Here is a 10,984-nt window from a genome sequence, read left to right as displayed (position 1 = left end):
CACAACTTGGAGTCTCTCGCCCTTACAAAGATGTTCACAAAGAAGCACGGAGTAAGGGAGGGATTAGCAACTCACACAAGACACAAAGATCACAGCAAATACGCACACACAAGACCCAGACTTAAGCTCAAAAGACTAGCACACTAGAACGGAGCTCAAATCACTAGAATGTCGAACAAGTGCGCAAGAATGGAGTGTGAGTGATCAAGAGTGCTCAAGGAATGCTTGGTGTCCTCCTCCATGCGCTTAGGGGTCCCTTTTATAGCCCCAAGGAAGCTAGGAGCCGTTGAGAGCAATCTGGGAAGGCAATTCTTGCTTTCTGTCGCCTGGTGCACCGGACAGTCCGGTGCACCACCGGACACTGTCCGGTGCGGATTTCCTTCCATATTTGGCGAAGCCAACCATTGGCAGCCTTGGAGCCGTTGGCGCACCGGACACTGTCCGATGCACACCGGACAGTCCGGTGCCCCCTCCCGACCGTTGGCTCGGCCACGTGTCTCGCGCGGATCGCGCAGCTGTTCGTTGGCTCACCGGACAGTCCGGTGCACACCGGACAGTCCGGTGAATTATAGTCGTACGCCGTTAATTTATTCCCGAGAGCGGCAAGTTCGCCTGAGCCAGCCTGGCACACCGGACACTGTCCGGTGCACCACCGGACAGTCCGGTGCACCCAAACTGAGCAGAGTCTTGGCTGCTCGAGCCAAGACATTTCCAATTGTTCTTTTCCTGTTTCCAGCACTTAGACACAATACATTAGTCTCCAAAACAATGTACTAAGTCTGAGAAACATACCTTTTTACTTGATTTGTACTTTGTCCACCATTTGACACTTAGGCACTTGTGTTGGACACTAAATCACCAAAACACTTAGAAATGGCCCAAGGGCACATTTCCCTTTCAGCGTGGGGTCCGGCTGCTAGCCATCGCTCGCTTGCCTCGCTCGCGCCCGTTTCCTGCGTTTCTGTTGCTGGCGCATGGGCTCGGTATCGTGCCCCTTGCATCAACCACTCACAGATGGGCCACTTCGCGACTTTATAGGGTGCCATGACCCGGGCTAACCTATTTCCCCTACACTCGTGACCACCACCATTGTAGAGAGTGTGCGCGGAACGACGCAGAGAGAGAAAAGGAGATAGTGAGAGCACCTAGAGGGGGGTGAATAGGTGATCCTGTAAAAACTTAAAACTTAATGCCACAAACTTGATTAAGTGGTAGAGTAATAAAGCCAAGTGGCTAGAAAGGAGTTCTTGCAAAACATAATAACCACAAGGATATCAACACAGAGAGGCACAGTGGTTTATCCCGTGGTTCGGCCAAGTTCAACACTTGCCTACTCCACGTTGTGGCGTCCCAACGGACGAGGGTTGCAATCAACCCCTCTCAAATGATCCAAAGATCCACTTGAATACCTCGGTATTTCTTTTCCTTTCACTATAGCCCGTTTGCGAGGAATCTCCACAACTTGGAGTCTCTCGCCCTTACAAAAGATGATCACAAATGAACACGGAAGTAAGGATGGGATGAGCAACACACACAAGTCCACAGTAATACGCACACACACAAGGCCAAGACTTGAGCTCAAATGAATATCACAAAGTTCTCACTAGAACGGAGCTCAAACCACTAAGAATGTCAAACGAGTGCGCAAAGACGAAGTGTGAATGATCAAGAATGCTCAAAGTGTGCTTGGTGCCTTCCTCCATGCGCCTAGGGGTCCCTTTTATAGCCCCAAGGCAGCTAGGAGCCGTTGAGAGCATTCCAGGAAGGCAATTCTTGCCTTCTGTCGACTGGCGCACCGGACAGTCCGGTGCACCACCGGACACTGTATAAGGAACATGATCAAGGCATAATAGCACATGTATGCTATAAATCAATCCAAGTTCCGCGAATCTAAGACATTTAGCTCACTACGCAGCCTGCAAAAGGTTGACTCATCTAGAGGCTTGGTAAAGATATCGACTAGCTGGTTTTCGGTGCTAACATAAAACACTTCGATATCTCCCTTTTGCTAGTGGTCTCTCAAAAAGTGATGTCGGATGTCTATGTGCTTAGTGCGGCTGTGTTCAACAGGATTATCCGTCATGCAGATTGCACTCTCATTATCACATAGGAGTGGGACTTTGCTCAGATTGTAGCCAAAGTCTCTGAGGGTTTGCCTCATCCAAAGTAGTTGTGCGCAACACTGTCCTGCGGCAACATACTTGGCCTCAACGGTGGATAGGGCAACGGAAGTTTGTTTCTTAGAACTCCAAGACACCAGGGACCTTCCTAAGAATTGGCACGCCCCTTATGTACTCTTCCTATCAACCTTACATCCAGCATAATCGGAGTCTGAATATCCAATTAAGTCAAAGGTAGACCCCTTTGGATACCAGATCTCGAAGCAAGGCGTAGCGACTAAATATCTAAGAATTCGCTTCACGGCCACTAAGTGACACTCCCTTGGATCGGATTGAAATCTAGCACACATGCATACACTAAGCATAATATCCGGTCTACTAGCACATAAGTAAAGTAAGGAACCTATCAAAGACCGGTATGCTTTTTGATCAACAGACTTACCTCCTTTGTTGAGGTCGACGTGTCCGTCGGTTCCCATTGGAGTCTTTGCGGGCTTGGAGTCCTTCATCCCAAACCGCTTGATCAAGTCTTGCGTGTACTTTGTTTGGGAGATGAAAGTGTCGTCCTTGAGTTGCTTCACTTGGAACCCAAGGAAGTAGTTCAACTTGCCCATCATCGACATTTCAAACATTTGAGTCATCACCCTGCTAAACTCTTCACAAGACTTTTTGTTAGTAGAACCAAATATTATGTCATCGACATAAATTTGGCACACAAATAAGTCACCATCACAAGTCTTGGTGAATAAAGTCGGATCGGCTTTCCCAACCTTGAAAGCATTAGCAATTAAAAAGTCTCTAAGGCATTCATACCATGCTCTTGGGGCTTGCTTAAGTCCATAGAGCGCCTTAGAGAGCTTACACACATGGTTGGGGTACCATTCATCCTCAAAGCCAGGGGGTTGCTCCACGTACACCTCCTCCTTGATTGGTCCGTTGATGAAAGCGCTCTTCACGTCCATTTGGAACAACCTGAAAGAATGGTGAGCGGCATAGGCTAACAATATGCAAATTGACTCTAGCCTAGCCACAGGAGCAAAAGTCTCCTCAAAGTCCAAACCTGCGACTTGGGCATAACCTTTTGCCACAAGTCTAGCCTTGTTCCTTGTCACCACTCCGTGCTCGTCTTGTTTGTTGCGGAACACCCACTTGGTTCCCACAACGTTTTGCTTGGGACGTGGCACCAGTGTCCAAACTTTATTTCTCTTGAAATTGTTGAGCTCCTCCTGCATGGCCAACACCCAGTCCGGATCTAGCAAGGCCTCTTCTACCCTGAAAGGCTCAATAGAAGAGACAAAAGAGTAATGCTCACAAAAATTAACTAATCTAGAGTGAGTAGTTACTCCCTTGCTAATATCACCCAATATCTGGTCGACGGGATGATTCCTTTGAATCGTCGCTCGAACTTGAGTTGGAGGGGCTCACTACAAGAGAAATGAGTATTAACGATAGGATATGTGGTCGTTAATAGCCAAAATGTGGTCGTCAAATGTAAACAACGACCACAAAAATGTGGTCGTCGATGGTCGTTAAATGTTCCGTCGTGAATCGTAGTAACGACCACATGTAGATTCCGATCGTTATTCGATTAACGACCAGATATATAATGGTCGTTAGTTGTGGGGTATTAACGACCGCATAAAAATCATCAACAACCAAATTTGCAGCTTTTAGCGACCACATATGAGGCATCAACAACCTTGGTTTTAGCTATAACAGACATGACTATTAACAACCACATGTCAACATTAACGTCCACTTACAATAGTATTGAAAACTGCATCTGTAATCATATTACATTAATAGTATATCAAAGACAGGAAAATAAATTTCATTTCAGCATGCACCAACAAACACTTCATAGCTCATATATGAACCTCATTTGAAACAAGTATAAATTGTATTAACCAAAACAAATCTGATTATTACATATGAGATGTATTTCCATATAGTATAAAATCTGAAAAATCTTTACAGCAATGATCACACTAGGACTTTTCTTCTCCCTGCCATAGACTCCGGCGTGCCTCACACCGTATATGGTGGCCTCAACTTCCATCAGCATCTCCAGCACAACTTCCATGCTGATACGTTGGCTTCCATCAGGCAGTCTCACGACTGGGACGCTCTTGCTGCACGGGCATATGGAGACAGGTTGAACATGCTTCAAGAATGCTGGATCCAGAATGCCCTGTACAGTGGTAGAAATCAGTAAGCTGGTCACCATTCACCAACACAATGCTAATATTGTTCGGCTGAAAATATATGACTCCATTTTTAACGACGATGTCAGCAGGAGAGATCCCTATCGATTTCTCTTGTTAAAAATATATACAAACAGAAGTTACATGTACATGTAAATAGCTGCAGAGGAACTTTTAATCCCAAACTTTGAAAACCTAACTAACAATTTCACCTCAATGCAATCAGAACAAATTCTCAATGGAAGGGCCAATGGACATAACTTCATACACCCTAAGGTTCACGTGGGGCCTGGAAAGGGTAAACAAGGCCAGGCCATTGTTGGTGACCTTGGCACGGCCATTGATATGCACAACTTCAAGGCGCGGACAACCATTACTGAGGGCCAGCAAGCTCTGGTCGCAGATGTGCCGACAGCGGTTCACATGCAGCACTCTTAATTAGCTTACTGTAGTACAACGCGATCGCAGACCAGCTAGGTAGATGGACCCCATGGCAAAGAGCAAGGTTCCACTCCTCAAGCAACGGGCACCCACCGGCTATTGCTGCCACGGAATCGTCTGTGAGGTAGCGACAGATCCTGAGATTCAGAATGCAGAGGCTTTTAGCGAGCGCAAGGTTACCAAGGCCATCCAGACCAGTGGAGCTTCTTAACTTCTACAAGTTCAGATACTTGAGTCCACTGCCACTAGCTATATCCAAAAAACCGTCTGGAGAAAGCATGCAAGACTCGGCTTCAAGGTAACTCAATGAACTTGAACAACCTCTGAATCCAGCACCGGACAGACGCCTACAACCTGTAACGATTAGCGTGCAGATGTTTGGACAATTGCTGAAGATTGTAGAAACCCCTTGGTCTGTAATGCCCATGCAAGAACCAAGGTTTAGAAATATACAAATATATGGTTAAAAAATATACTTAGTTGTCCTTGGATGTTTACTGATTACTCAACATGGCGAAAGCACCAGCAGTAACAAAAAAAGTATACATCACAAGTCACAACAAGATTATGTGAAGGAAAACAGAAAATTGCTTTAAAGTAAACATAAGTGTGCCAGCAAAAAAAATATAAATAAACAAACAGCACAGATCCTTTGAATGTATCACAGAAGGGTCCTTTTCTCCCTTTACCTTGCAATTGTCTGCATTTGATTGGAATTAACTGATGCCGTACAAGACCCTGAGACTGGTGGCCTTGAGGTCATGTTATCTATTTTTTGGAATAAAATGATGATTGGGTCAGAATAAATATTGGGCCAAATAATAAGATTGAGGGTGAAAATGGCACATATTCTATTACCAGTAGAGCTGGAGTGCACATATTCTAAATTTCTGATCTAAATTTGGAGAAAGCGCTGATCTAAAATACTGGTTTTCAATAAAATAAAAAAAAAACTGTAGTAAACAAAAGATGAAAGTTTTACCTGAAGGCGATTGAGAACCCTACTATACTTCCCAAAAAGCAAAGGTTTCTTTGCCGAAGGAAGCACTTCAAGTATTCTAGAAATGCACCAGGCTTAAGAGGCATGCTTTCAATAAATCGAACTGCCTCTTGTAACTTACCAGCTCGACCAAGTAGGTTCACTATGCATCCATAGTGCTCCATTCTTGGAACAATGCGACAGTACCCAACCATTTGATTAAAGATGCTCCAACCTTCTTGCAACAAACCTCCATGAGCACAAGCACCAAGTGCAGCAACAAAGACTGTATCATCCAGTGTGACTTCTTCTCTGCACATATCATTGTAGACCAAAAGGGCTTCTCTAAACTGTCCATTATAAGCAAAACCAGATATCATTATTGTCCATGTGGCAATATATTTGTTGTCAAAATAGATTCATATATCATTCACTCTTAAACATTTACTCTAATTTACATCTACTAAACCATCTGAAGATTTATGATGAATACCATCGTTTAAATCTGCTAGATGATCGTATACTAGAACTTTTTGTCTAACTACTACTTAATCTGTTGAGAATAGTGTCTTTTGAGAATATCTAGGCATTATGTTCCACCACATGGAATAGAGCAGATCAGAAGAAGCAGAAACTCGTAATTTTTCAGAGATACGTGGGCAGAATTATGCTGAATTGCTCACATAGATATGTGGGCAGAATTATGCTGAATTGCTCACATAGATTAGAATTAAGCAGAAACTTAAGTGGCCTGGCATTAGAAGTTGCAGCAGGATGCATAGGAAAGTATGTTCTAGAGTCTCCTTTCCTTTCTCTTGAAAATTGATGTTTTCCTTCTGTACACGACTGAACTTTTGCATATTTGAGTTTTTGCTCTCTCTGGTGGAAATTAAATAAATATAGATAGTGTGTGCTACAAGACAAATTTTATACAATCGCTTCTATATATTCCATGATCATGATTCATCAATAAAATGTCTCCTAAGGGCATCTTTTGCTTAATTGTGCTGAAGATGGTCCTGTTGATGAGAATGTTAAATATTTAAACATAATATATGCAGTACATAGCGATTTATTTCTGCTTCCTGGTAGTAACGTAACATTATTTGTGAAATATGAGCCAATTAGGCTGCTTGTCCAACCCACGTCTTTGTTAGTAACATTATTTGTGAAATATGAGCCAATTATTTGTGCTAGTGTGTTTACTTGCAGTTTGTTGGAGGGACATGTGATGGCTTCTAGTAGAAAACACGTTATTTAGCATGAGGCTGTAATATACTACAATAACAAAAACATGGGTCAATCATTTGGTCCTAACAGATGGGGCAATTGGTCCTAACGCACGGGCAAATATCAGTGTAATTTCACAACAGATTGTTGTTAAGGAGTGCACACACCTTATGGGGGGAGAGTAGTAGGGATTTTGTGTTCCAAGATGACAAACACAGACATAGCTGCTCTACAATATGAATCTGAAAAAGAACAATAACAATTCTGATTAGTATGACTGCAAGCTGATAAAAATGGTACAGTAAATGAGTATGATGTTGAGCAATGCAAAGGAAAGCAAAGATCAATATGATTCTGTGTTCCAAGGTGACAAACACCATAAAAGAATTCAGCTCCAAAACACATGCATCAGAGAATCAGAGATCTCAAGGTATAATTCAAACAATGGAGTGACATTTTTTAAATAGTAAGGTGCCAGTCAACAGGAAATATATGATATAAACTGAAACTGATATCCATGAATAATATTAACTGAAACACAACACTGAAAAGTAAATTGTTCTAGCAGCATCACTAATTAAACTAAATACTGTAGTAGATTTTGATCTCAACCACAACCACAATGGTCTGAATTCCCATTTGATACAAGTAATTTCTGTATACACTTCTCACATATCAGCCACTATGCCTCACAATTAACATATAAACTTGTGTAATCTAACTAATTAACATATATTCTCTGAAGATTACAGCAGGAACACCCTTTTGCTTGGACGAACTGCCTTGTGTGGTTCCAAAATATAAATTAGGGGCACATCGGATGAGGGGGATGTTGTTCTAGGGAGGAGGGAAGATCATTGCAGCTACCACTTCTAACAATTCTGGGCCACTGCATAACAATTCTGGACATGCTGCCTTTTTGAATTGGCACGAATGCATCTAGTCGGTGCCTCTAGGATTATTATCATTGGTAGGAGGAGCAGTTCAACCAGCGCCCTACTACATGATTTACTACATGATTCTGGATGCAAAGGAAAGACCGTCGGAGATATCTGAACAAAAGAATCAGGAAGGGGGAGGAAAACGAGCTCACCTGGAAGGGACGTGATGGGGGATGCCCGCCCTTGCTCTGTTTGACCTAAAAATTATAGAGGGGAGGAGGAAGATGGTTGCGACCTGGAAGGGAAGGGATGGGGGATGGCTGCCCCTGCTCCCTTTGACCTAGGAATTATAGAGGGTAGGAGGAAGACGTGGTGGCTGGCTAGGAATTACAGAGGGGACGAGGAAGACGATGTGGCTGTCCGTGCTGCGCAGATTGATCTATTAACAGGGAACGAGAGGGGAGGAGGAAGACGTTGTGGCTGCCCCTGCTTCGATTCAGGCGGGGTTGTTTTAGATCGTGTTAATTCTTTTTCTGTTTACGCGCGGGGAGAGGTAGGTATTGGCGCCAATCAGTATGGTCGTCGTGAAGGCAACGTTGGATTTTATTTTTAACGACCACAGAGGTCAGCTCGCTAACGATGACATGTTTTTGGTCGTCGGTTGGATTGGACAGAGCTTGCACTGTGCTGCCGAGACTCCTCACAACCACATATTACAGGTGGTCGTTATTTTCTGGTCGTTGATACACTTTTCTCTTGTAGTGGCTTGAGGTGCTTCTTCCTCCATAACATGATCAACTTGTGCTCCCCCTTGATCACACGCCTCTTCTTGATGAACCTGTTCATCATCTTGAGTTGGAGGTTGCACCATTGTTGAGGAAGAAGGTTGATCTTGCTCCGTTTGTTCCTGTGGTCGCACATCTCCAATTGCCATGGTGCGTATGGCGGCCGTTGGAACATCTTCTTCATCTATATCATCAAGATCAACAACTTGCTCTCTTGGAGAGCCATTAGTCTCATCAAATACAACGTCGCTAGAGACTTCAACCAAACCCGATGATTTGTTGAAGACCCTATACGCCTTTGTATTTGAGTCATAACCTAACAAAAATCCTTCTACAACTTTGGGAGCAAATTTAGAATTCCTACCTTTCTTCACTAGAATGTAGCATTTACTCCCAAATACACGAAAGTACGAAACATTGGGTTTGTTATCGGTTAGAAGCTCATACGAAGTCTTCTTGAGGAGGCGATGAAGGTAGACCCGGTTTATGGCGTGGCAAGCCGTGTTCATGGCTTCCGACCAAAACCGCTCGGGCGTCTTGAACTCTCCAAGCATCGTCCTTGCCATATCGATGAGCGTCCTGTTCTTCCTCTCTACCACACTGTTTTGATGTGGTGTGTAGGGAGCGGAGAACTCATGCTTGATTCCTTCCTCCTCAAGGTACTCCTCCACTTGAAGGTTCTTGAACTCGGACCCGTTGTCGCTCCTTATCTTATTCACCTTGAGCTCAAACTCATTTTGAGATCTCCTTAGGAAACGCTTGAGGGTCCCTTGGGTTTCAGATTTATCCTGCAAAAAGAATACCCAAGTGAAGCGGGAAAAATCATCAACTATAACAAGACCATACTTACTTCTTCCTATGCTTATGTAAGCGACGGGTTCGAAGAGGTCCATATGAAGTAACTCCAAAGGTCTTGACGTGGTCATCACATTTTTGATATGATGAGAGCTTCCCACCTGTTTACCTGCTTGACAAGCTGCACAAGGTCTATTTTTTTCGAAATTTACATTTGTTAGACCTAACACATGTTCTCCCTTTAGAAGCTTGTGAAGGTTCTTCATCCCCACATGTGCTAGACGGCGATGCCACAACCAGCCCATGCTAGTCTTAGCAATTAAGCATGCATCTAGACCGGCCTCCTCTTTTGCAAAATCAACTAAATAGAGTTTGTCGTCTAGTACACCCTTAAAAGCTAATGAACCATCACTCTTTCTAAAGACAGACACATCTACATTTGTGAATAAGCAATTATATCCCATATTACAAAGTTGACTAACAGACAACAAGTTATATCCGAGCGATTCTACTAAAAACACATTAGAAATGGAATGCTCGGATGAAATTGCTATTTTTTCTAGTCCTTTAACCTTGCCTTGGTTCCCATCACCGAATATGATTGAATCTTGGGAATCCTTGTTCTTGACGTAGGAGGTAGGGGTGGATATCGAGCCAGCTCGGCTCGTTATGGCTCGTTACTGTAACGAGCCAGCTCGGCTCGGCTCGTTATACTAACGAGCTAAACATCTGGCTCGACTCGACTCGTTAGGAAGCTCGAGCCAGCTCGTTAGGCTCGCGAGCTACACAACTAAATACAAAGATCTATGTACATAAACATATATATAACCGAAAAATCATATTTTAAGTGTTTAACACTACAAACCCAAAAAATTTATGATATTATTATCATATCATCGTCCTAGCTTCTAACTTTTAATATTAAATTAAATCACCAAATATGTATTAACTTACATATTTACAAACCCTTATTATAATAAGATAACAACAAGCATCATTATAAAGCAATTCATCATCTATTCCACAAACATGTAACATTTCATTGCACAATACTAACATCATATGCTGCTAGAAACAAAGTTCACAAAACCATAACCAATAATCAAATATTAAATATACAATGTAGGTATGTAGCCATGCAATAATGCAAATATTTAAGCATATGGCACGTCCACACATGTCCATATCGGAGATCATAACTACGAGAAAACAAGACTATGAGAGATGAGACGACACCAACGACTAGCCAAACTTGTGTTGTGGCTTGGCTCGTTTGGCTCGCGAGCTAGCTCATGAGCTAACCCGAGCTGGCTCATTAGAGAACCAAGCTAGAATGCTAGCTTGGCTCGCTACAAAATTAAAACGAGCCGAGTCGAGCCGAGCTACTAACGAGCCGAGTCGAGCGAGTTATCGAGCCACGAGTATTTCGTCCAGCCCTAGTAGGAGGTGAACATCTTCTTCTCCCCCGTCATGTGGTTTGTGCATCCGCTATCGATAATCCAGCTTGAGCCCCCGGATGCATAAACCTGCAAGGCAATTTAGGCTTGGG

General features: G+C 43.3%; 1 pseudogene; it reads right to left on the bottom strand.

Moving 5' to 3' along the window:
• Window positions 1-4,497: 4,497 nt before the first annotated feature.
• On the bottom strand, window positions 4,498-5,204 carry LOC103630613 (F-box/LRR-repeat protein 12-like; annotated as a pseudogene).
• Between the last annotated feature and the right edge of the window lie 5,780 nt (window positions 5,205-10,984).

Source organism: Zea mays, chromosome 6 (genome assembly GCF_902167145.1).
Source record: "Zea mays cultivar B73 chromosome 6, Zm-B73-REFERENCE-NAM-5.0, whole genome shotgun sequence".
NCBI lineage: Eukaryota > Viridiplantae > Streptophyta > Magnoliopsida > Poales > Poaceae > Zea > Zea mays.
This window is presented reverse-complemented; position numbering and strand designations above follow the sequence as displayed.